The sequence below is a fragment of the Lagopus muta genome, chromosome 16 (genome assembly GCF_023343835.1).
Source record: "Lagopus muta isolate bLagMut1 chromosome 16, bLagMut1 primary, whole genome shotgun sequence".
Lineage (NCBI taxonomy): Eukaryota > Metazoa > Chordata > Aves > Galliformes > Phasianidae > Lagopus > Lagopus muta.
This window is the reverse complement of record NC_064448.1, coordinates 7,941,861-7,952,777: the sequence shown is the minus strand read 5'-3', so window position 1 is coordinate 7,952,777 and position 10,917 is coordinate 7,941,861.

The following is a 10,917-nucleotide window of genomic DNA, read 5'->3' as shown; positions in this document are numbered from 1 at the left end:
TGGGTCTTTTTAGAAAGTAGACTTAACATGTAAGACCTTGTACCTCCTGCTTTTTTTTATTTCTAGGATTAAAATAATACTATGCAAGAGGAAAGTCAATGGTGTCTGTGACAATGCAGAAGGAATAGTTGCATATGCTAGGGCTAAAGCAGAATAATCTAGGACCATCATCACTGTCTAGTAATTCCACTGTACCAGTAGAGGGAGCTTATAGTTTTGTATAAATGAAGAAATATGCCTAGCTAGACTTTATGGGGTAAGTTTTCTTCTGTAATGTTGCTTCTCTCCTCTCTGCTGAAGGAAGTTAGGTGAATAAAACTGAGAAAGGCAGAACTGATGTTTTCATTTTTCTTCAAATTTCTATTTGTCTCTATTGTAAGCAACACTCTGAAAAGTTAAGAAGTGGCCTGTTAAATTTATTTCATCTGAGCTGTAACTTTAAAAATCAAAGATAGGCCAGCGCTGAACAACTTTGTAAGTCTTGCTGTCAAAGTATAGCTTTTCAAAAGAATTGCTCTTCTGACATTCTGCTCACTAATAATTCTTTCTTGAAATTATTTGAAGGAACTCAGTTTCTCATTCCAGCATTGTGTACCGTTTCCATGATAGATCAGCATTACATTGTGTCATTATTTCTTATTTATGGAGAATTCACAGGAAAATGCATTCTAAAGCCAAATTCTTTCTGCTGTTGAAACTTGTGTGCTGGAAGCAAGACACCATCCACAGTTGTCTTTATATTCTTCTTCACTGCTTTCCGGGTTGACGCAGTGTTTCTCCCCATTTTTCCAAGGAATAACAATATCATTCAACTATTTATCACGCCAGCTCCACAATAACTGTGTAGATGTGTATTCTTGCAGTTCTCCTTGGATCTAATTTGCTGTAGGTGTCTTTGTAGGGAGGATGTTTTAATATCCTTCTTGTGCAGTGTGAACTCAGCTACTATTTATATTCTGAAGTTTGTTTTATTTACATATAAGGATAATGACAAAGTCAAACTCCATCAATAAGATGCTCTGAGTGGTTCCCTACTGTTTTCTGGCACCTTAGTAGACAGAGCTAATCTGGTTTTCTGCTTATGATGAACAGTATACAGCCTATGATGTTAGGCTCTTCTGGAGTAATTACACTGACTCATGGCATGCTCACTGTGACTATGTTTGTGAGGGTATCTCTTAAAGAATCTAGTGAACAGAGGATTTATCCAACTTATCTTGTAATGTTAACAAAGTGATGTGAAGAAAATCCTCTGCAGTCAAAATTTTAAATATTCCTTTCATTCCTCTGTGGCAGCTGTCAGATGGAAAACAAGACAAAGTAGATATTATCAAAGGGTTTATATTCCAGATAGGAAAATCTTAATGAGGCTAGATAACCAGATTGGGATGCTCTGAAAGAACCACTTCATAATTCATTAAATGTCAGTGACCCTACTGAAGGTTCCTTTTATTATTTTTTTAATGCAATGCTGGCTATTGAAATGGTTTTAAAATTTTAATGTAAGATTATAAATTCCTACTGCTTTTCTGTTATCAAATACAAGGAAGAAAAGATAAGAGAGAGAATTTCCTACTGAAAGAAGGCATGCTTGGACAGATCTACTAACATTTCAAGTATTTTACTCTTCTGAAAGGTGCTGAATAATGATGTGAAGTTGAGAAGATCAGTCTTTGTGATAGCCAAGACTTTATCTCAGTTGTTTTTTATCAGAGGACAATACAATGAGCAACTACTTCATAATGCCTGAGATGCAACTTGTTTTTAGTAGATTGAAACATTGCATCTCCCTAAATGCGGTGGTTGGTGTCTCAGTCTGTCCCTGATGCCCACTTTGACTTATCTGGACCTGTACTTAGAGGTAACATTTGAACAAAAAGGCAGGCTTCTATCCGGACAAAGAATGGTGTTTTACAAAGCCCAGGGTTGTACAAACTGCCCTGTGGAATCTGTTGCTTCCAATTCAGATACATTCAGCAGAGCTAGCTTATGTTTCTCAATTTAGAGATCCAATGACATGATAAATAACAGCATTTATGAGCATTTCCTTTTGTTGAAACTCTGTCCTTCACCTAGAATTTGTGCTGTTCATATGCTTTGGATCTTACTTTCATTTTCCCTTCTTTGTGAAAAGACCAAGTTCTTCCTTTTTTTTTTTCTTTTAGGAGGATGCCATAAAGTCTGCTTCATTTTCTGTTTTGTAACTTGCTCACCTTCTGATGAATACCAGGAGAAATGTCATAATCCTTGGAGGTCACTTCCTTCTGAGCTTGTTGGTGGAGTGAATTTTAATGCAGCTTTAGCTTTTTGCCCTAATCTCAAAATACCTCTGTATTAAGTTGGATCATCTTTCATTTCATTTTTATTTGTAGCCAGCTGTGTTTCTCAGCTAACATTTTCTTGGGCTGCTAACTGGTTAGATTGCAATGTCAGATGCCAGTAGTTTACAAAATAATGCTCTTTAATTTCAGAAGTTTGGGTATTTTCTGTGAAAGATAGTTCAAAAGCAAACAAGGATAGAATTTTTAATTTCTTTAGAAATTGTTTGCATCTCCTTCATTATGCTTTTAGCTTCAATGCTATAATAAGCGCAGTAGTTAAAAGCCTGAGACTTTTGATAATTGCATGATTCTAAGAACTGAGAATATCAAGTATGATGTTAACCTGCTGAGGTGTAACATGCAGGCAACATGGAAAACAGCAATTGACAGGGGAATCTAGCTTGTGTTGTTTATGTTTAAAGGCATGAGGACAAGGAAAAGGGAGCCATTCGTGCTTTTCCTTTGGGGCTTTCAATGCAATAACTTTTAGCTAAGCAACATCATTGAGTCTCTGAGTCAGCTGTATGGTTTGAGGACTGACTTGAAATGAGAGCAGTAGCTCATATTTAAAATAGGAGTATGGCATTTAAAAATGCTAGTGGAATGTTTCAGTCCAGGCTACGGTGTCAAGAACAACGAGATTATACTTTTCTCCCTTTGAAACCTTCTCTTTGAGTCATGTGTTAAGATAGACTAAAGAGCTAGTACTTTTCTCTTAAAAAAGAAAATCTGGAATAGGGGTAGTGGTTAATTTTCATTACACAACATATGAAAGCTTCAGGCAGTTTGAGACACATATCCCAGAATTGGTAATGTAATTTTAATGTGCTTTATCGACAGGCACAGACAGTAGAAGCACTTGCTGGGAAAATATGATCATTTAAACTTGTAAATTGGTAGAAAAGATGGAATTTAAAAGTTGCATAGTGATAGTTAATCTGTATCAGTCTGGTTTTTGGGTATGACTTCAGGAGCTGAAAAGGTCAGCCTAGACAAGCTATTTTTATTTCTGAGCAATTTAGCAGCTGATGGCAATGTTACCACGTCTTTCAGGTGGACTCCTTGAGACAGCACCTGTAGCACAACTCAGTGTCACATAATGAAAATATGGCCTGTGAAAATTTAAGGTACTTTAGTTTATGCAGCTACCCCACTGTCACTCCTTTAGGGTGTATTTTAATGACAAGCTTCCACTAGTGTAGTGTGGGTAACGCTTTACTGAATTATTAATGTTACTTCTCTCTTCACATGACTTTTGGTCCACAAATCCAACTACATGAGTTGTATTTGCTGCTTGGTTATTTTGGTGACAAAAACAACAAATTGAAACTATAAAATTTTTTTACTCAAAGCATGTGAGGCTGGTAGTTATCAAATAATCACAGAATCACCCAGGTTGGAAGGGACCCCAAGGATCATGTAGTTCCAACCCCCCTGCCTAGCAGGGCCACCAAACAGACACATTCAGATCAGGTTGAGTATAAATAAAAAATAAGGACGATATTCCCACCTTAAATTACCTTAAAAATAAAATTGATTGCTTAAGAACAAAGAAAGCAAAAAAAAAAAAAAAAAAAAAAAAAAAACAAACCAAAACACACTAATTGCTCCCAGGAAGATGAGCAGCAGGTTTCATTTAGGAAGAAAAACAATGCTGATAAACTAGTAGAAGAACTTTCAGGGAAAAAGTGGGCAAACAAGTGTCACTGGAGGGTACAAGAAGAACAACAAATTCTATGCTGCTTATTCATGTATTTCTTTTTATTTCTATCCAGTTAAAAATAGTTAAGCTTAATTATTACGTAAGGACAAGTTTTAGACTGCTTATGAAGAATACATCTTTTGCCCTCTTTTCATACCTGTTTCAGATAAGCACAAACACATGCTTAACTCTAGGGGAGCTGTTCAAATCTATGCCTTTTATAATTCTGGAATTGAATCTCCAGAAGATCCTTAGTTGCTTCTCCACAGTGCTTCTGCTCCATGATGCAGGTGGCTTTAAGCAAATGCCCAGAAGCTCTCAGAATGCTACAATCACTGTGAAGTGAAAAAATGAAACCTACCATGCTTCAAATTATCTGGGACTTTGTAAGCGGGTTAAAGATGCCTCTGCCTAGAGGGCTGATGTCACTCAAGTCTGCTTGAGTGAGCTTCAGCTGATATGGCTGAAATATAATTTTCATGTAGTTCTGGTTACTAACTGAGCTATGCAGGCAGCCTAGTGTTAATCTGTGTAAAACCACTTAAGTGGAGTCTGGAATTTTGATCCTGCTTTTGGTTAAATCGTGGCATAGCTTTCAAATTAAAAGTGCAGCATGTTTCTAAAGCTCTAATGTTAATTTGGAAGCTGAGAAGCTATTAACTTTAAGAAACAAAATGCTTATTATTAAGGCTTGGGGCTTCTCTCCAACAAAATAATGAATGTTATGGTGAAAACTAAGAGAAACAGTCTGCATGTTCTTATCACTCCAGAGGATTTTTTCTTTTTAAATGAAAATGTGTAAGTGAAGAAACTGAATTTGTTTGCTCAGGACTCTTAGGATGGAAATTCTGGACCAATTTATAAATAAAAAACTCTGGAGGCATTAAAATTATTTTATGAACTTCAGTTGTCACCTACTTGCTCAGTTGTTGCAACATTTTCCATGAAGTTTATTCTATTTGATCTTTAGGAAGTCTTTGAAGTCTTGGCATTAAGTGCCTGGTCAAATATTGCATTTTCATTATCTTGTTTTATCTAATTTCTTATAATTTCATGTTTTTTCCTCCATGGCCTTAAATTTTCATGGCAATTGTCTGAAAAAAGAAAACCCTTTTGAAGATGAATATTTTTTTCTGGAGATGCAAGAGATTTTTAAATTTGCTTTCATCTTTGTGTCCCATCTATAAACTGTTATTGACTTTGACATGAAGGATAAATGTTAAAGGGCTCACTGCTAAGCTTACATGGACAAAACTTGCTCTCACTTATCTGCAGGCTGAAGAGAAATATGCTATTTAGGTCTTGACCTTCTGTGAATTCCTGCTCTCTAAAGGCTTCAGTGATGCACATTGCACTTTTGTTACCGTGAGGCAAATTGAAGAGGTTACATAAAGGATTTTATCCTTCTCAGGGATGTGGCAGCCTAAAGTTAACTTTTTACCCTTTCAGGAATCATTTATTGCTGGGAGGGGAATGAGGACTAATGGCTTGTTACAGCCCTTAGGTCATCAAGAAGTCACTTAGGAGACTTCCATTAACTTACTTTGATTTAATATTAACTGGTTCTCTGTGCCTTAGTTAATCCAAGAGTAAAATAGATGTTCTTAAAATTTTTCATATGTCAAGCTATAAATAAGGACTGTAATAATGAATCCTTTGAGGATTTTGAGAGGGATGCTTTTGTTATGAAACATTTTTCCATAAAGTTTAAATTAGAGAAATCATATTTAGAGTCTATATATTTAGAATACAGATTTGGTTACAGTTTGCAAGCGGCATTTTTAGCAATTTGTATGCCAAGCTCCTGAAGTGATTGTGCTGGGAGTAGCCAGATATGAGCATCTGCAAGTGTGCTTGTAGTATGTGGTGTCCATGTGCCATGGCTTGGCGTGATACTACTTGTCCTTATCTATGCTTGCTTCTATTATAAAGTCCAGTCACTGTTGTGATGTTCAGATACAGATTATTATCTGGCTCCATGCAACTACAGGAGTAGAAATTTTGGGTTTCTCTTTCCAGTGTTCACTGTGAATTTTTAATGTCTGACTGAAATGTCCTTTATTGCCCCGTGTGGCATCTGAGCTTAATTGACCTGATCTAGAAGGCAGGGCCTGATGAATAGGGATTCAGGAAAGAAGTTCTAGAGATGTTCACTCAAGTTTCGGTGACCTGACAGTGTAAGGGAAAGAAAAAGAGGAGTAACTGAACTGCATTATTTAATCTCACTGAAGTTCATTGGCTCTTGGTCAACATTCTAAACTCTCCCCTGAGCACAGTGAGAGCTGGGATCACCCAGTTTCTATTCAAATAAATAAAACACAATTGAAGGCAAAGAATGAGCAGAGAATGTGAAAGCGCATGTGGTTTGAGCATGCTTTAAGAAAAAAGGAGTGTAGCTATTGATTGCTATAATGCAAACTGAATGACCTACATGTGTAATATTTCAGGTTAATTGAAGAGATCCAAGAGTTTTGTTTCCAGGTTTTTGTTTTATGCTCTTAATATTTTCAGAACAATAAATCATAAGCATACCGAACCCACTTTCTATGTTTAAGAATCTTCTGGAAAAGTTATCACAAGCTTCTTTGACTTAAAAAAAATAATAATAATTTGGACAGCCCTTGACAATATGCAGTTTAAACAGCATCTGGCAGTGAGTGGGCTGTGCAGACCAGTCACTGTATGGCTGGTAGAATGGAAATGACATCTGCCTCATCCGGCGGAAGGTCCAAGAGTCTCTGTCCTCTTGCACCTAAGCAGAGCTGGCAGCATGCCTGCTACATGGCTGTGGCAGGGAGGTGGTCATGCCTGCTGTCTGTAGGATGGACTTTTCACACCTATCAGGAGGCCTGGCCTTAGATTGTCTTGGTTTTGCCAAGTTTGGTGCAGGAAGCATCTTGTGTGCTCTTCTGCTTTAATGAATATATACGTGCTCTTTTTGTCTGCAATCAATGCAGGAACTGATGGAGATGAGTTTGAAAGATATTTATCTGTAAAAGTGCAATGACCTTCAGGTTTTCATTCTTATTGTCTCCCTAGGCACTGTTTATTGTGCAGGCTTTCCTGGGCCCATGGAAGATTATTTGGCAGCAATTTGAGATAATAGCAAATATGATTTAGCTGGGCTAAAAATATCATACAGTGCTATGACTGTAGACAATGGAAGTGGTTTGCCTGAGATCTAAAACACAAGAGCTATCTACCATCAGCTGAGTAGCTGTTACTGTCCATTTGCATTCTCTTAGCCTACAGCAATCTCAAAGTCACACAGGTTACCTTAATTCTTTCATTTCATGCTAAACCAAGTCTAAATTGCCCCATGTTTGTTCTGGGTTAAAAATACGTACAGGGTCAGTACTACAGCTCTGCAAATGCATGACAACCCATAATATTATTTCATGTCTGAGTCGCTGTACAGGAGAAGGCTATTGACTTAGACGATTGCTCTGTAGTGTTGAAATTACAAACACAAAAAGCTTGGCATAGTGCAATTGATGGAAGTGGAATGTGTGTGAAATGTGGTAATGGCTCTGACCACATCACTGCAAGCGTTTCAATGGATGTACCCCTACAAAAATGAGCTATAGAGCCAGAATAGATAGCATCATTTGGGAAGTGAATAAAGCATGCCTGATAAAGAATATAGAGTATTAACTGGCAGAAGTAACCAAAAGATGATTCACTGCATTGTGACCTTGACTGTCATTTTGGATTTCTGTAGGTAAACCCTAAAGAAATAGCATCAGATGTTACTGAAGCATCTGCAGTATTCATGCCCAGCTAGCAGAGGTTATATTTGTTCTCCAGATAAATATGCTGGAGGCAATGGATGGTGTTCTTTTTCCACTGAATTTGAGTCTGTACAGTTTTAGTGATAGCATTGCTTATTCCTATTGATAGAAACACCAAACACTTCTAATTCTGTTCATTTGCTATCAATACTTCTAACTTCCTATGCAGTGTACCTGTTAATGTTTTCTTAGCTCCTAATTTTCCTTTGCTGTATGTTACATGTTTAGACCAAATGCCTCACCTCATTTCACATTTATTTCCTGATTGCTTCGTATCTGTTTCTTTGTTTTTTAGTTAAACTTCTGTCAAAGCACTGTATTGTTTTCTGTCTTATGTTAGCTAACCAATTTTCTTTGTCTGCTTTTTAAAATAGAGCTCAACATTTCTTTGTCTAATTTATGATGGATCTGAATCTTTTCTGAGGTTACAGTGTTGAATGTATATTCATAAAAAAAAAAACACAAGATAAAATGAACTAAAAGAATCTCACCTCTTCCATGTTTTTCTTATCATTTTTCTTAATCATAAGAGAGGGTGGATTTGTTTCTGGGTGGAGTATTGCCACAGTCAATTTCATCTCCTTGATTGGTTGTTAGAACTCTGAAATTGGGAACATTTCCACTTTTTTTAGTTCTACAATTAAATTTTTCTTTCTGCTTTGAATATCCATTTGGAAGGTTAAAATTCTAGGAAAGCCACCAGGCTTTAACTAAGTCTTCGGTGAAATGAAACTTGGAATTGAGTTCTTTTTGACATAAAGATGTAAATCAGACTGGATTTATTTAGTCTAGGACCAGGCTTATTAGTCAGACTTACAAGCTAGAAACAGACTTCTGATAAATTTGACTTTCAGTTTTACAACAAACCATCAATTCAAGACATCTGCATCAGATATGCAGAGCACATCTGATGTCAGAATATTAGTCAAACTGAGAAATTAATGTTATCAAAACTGAGTTTGACATATCCAACTGGTAATAACACTGTGATTTAGTTCTTTCCTAGCAGTGGTGCAGTCTGTAATAAAATGGGGTTGAGTCACAGGGCATGCAGTAAAATCTGGTGCTAGATTTCAAAGATGCAAGAGATCTAATGCATTGGTTATGGATGTACTCTCCTACTAGTGGTAAAGAGGTTTTCTGTATCTGTATATCCAGATATTTTCCTCCAATGGTGTGTCCTTCAAGTATGCAAGTCCCACATGTTCTCCCTAAATGGTAGCTGCACTGTATGTAATAAACTGCAGATCCTTTTGTTCACTAGACTGGAGAGGGCCAGTTGCTATCATATTTACCTTGCCTTTACCTGTGAAGGATCTGAATTGGCTGCATCAAGGCAAGAGAAGAGGCTTATGCACTTCTAGAAAGAACAAAAGCTTCATGGCAGGCAGGCTTTCTTTTTCGATATTTCCAAAATATTAATTTTTTTTGCCCTGTTCAGATTATCCTGTTTTCTTCAGTGTTTTCTTGTTCTCAGCTTTTCTATAGTGGGTCCTGGTTCCCCATTGGTTGCCTCAGAGTTATTTACACACCACTGATTCCATCTCCTTGCAATACCCTGCAGATGGTTTTCCCATCCCACTCTTGTTTATCTTTACAGACTACTGCCTGTCCAACCACCTTTCCCCTTGGAAGCAGGTCTGCAGTGCCATTTTGAGCACTTAGGCAAACAGGTGGGAATCGCAGAATCACAGAATGGCTTGGGTTGAAAAGGACAACAGTGCTCATCCAGTTCCAACCCCCTGCTGTGTGCAGGGTCACCAACCACCAGACCAGGCTGCCCAGAGCCACATCCAGCCTGGCCTTGAATGCCTGCAGGGATGGGGCATCCACAACCTCCTCAGGCAACCTGTTCCAGTGCATCACCACCCTAATAAACCCTCTGTTCTAGACATGGATTACCAGAGATGCATATTTAATGTCTGGAATGAAAGCCTTATTTAGTAAAATACTTGGAAAATATCTAAGAGATTTGGGTGTTCATTGCCTTTTAACATCATAGGCAGACAAATACTCTGTTTAGAAATTGCTGTTATACTTTGTGTTTTATACTTACAGCAGTCGTTCCCTTAGGGTTCAACACTATTTCCATCTTTAATTCAGATGTCCCTTCAGTTACTGTATCTTTTGTAAGACTGGCTACATGAGCAGCTACTGGCAGCTTTTATTTACATGAAGGTTAAGGTGTCTTTTTAAATACCTAAGTTAGTTCTTAAGCATATATACTGGCAGCAAGATTAATGTATTGTGAATGATGCAAATCTGTAACAATATCTCTGGGGTTACTCACCCAATCCAGCTGCTGGTTCTCGATAGACTATTGCATGTAATTATTTTTCTAATTTATTTTTGTGGGTGATGGAAGAGTCAGGGTGATGACTTGTATGAAATCTGGGGAGATTAAAGTTTGCATTCACTGCTAAAGTTTAGGCTGTGCCCCTAGATATATGCAACGTACTGACAGAGCTTTGCTCTTTTGCTATCTTATGTTAACTGAAGGAGAAAGTCTATGACACCAGTGCTCCAACCACAATAGCTAAGCTGGCGCTTCAGCTCTTTAAAGTATGTGACTACTGATGATAACAAACTCGATCATTCCTCAGTGTTGATGCTGTACATAACCACTCAACTAGTTCTTACAGCTGTTGTACTCTCAGAGTCCTGGAGCACCTCTCCTGTGAAGACAATGTTTTTTTATCTGGTGAAAAGAAGGCTCCAGGGAGACTTCACAGCATTGTTCCAGTACCTCAAGGGGGCCTGCAGGAAAGCTAGAGAGGAACTTGTTGCTGGGAGTGTAGTGATATGACAAGGGATAGTGGATTTAAACTAAAGACTGTGAACTTAGATTTAGGTGTTAGAAAGAATTTTTTTTGTGTGTGTGGTGAGGCACTGGAACCAGCTGCCCAGGGAACTGTGGAAAGCCCATCCCTGGAAGTGTTCAAGGACAGTTACGGATGATGGGGTTTTGGATGACCCATTGCAGGGGATTGCAATGAGACAATCTTTAAGGTCCCTTCCATCCCAAGTCATTCTATGATTCTAGGTGGATTTTTTTCCTTCATATTTTCAAATTTTGTCAGCTTAAGTTAGATGGTCTTTAAAC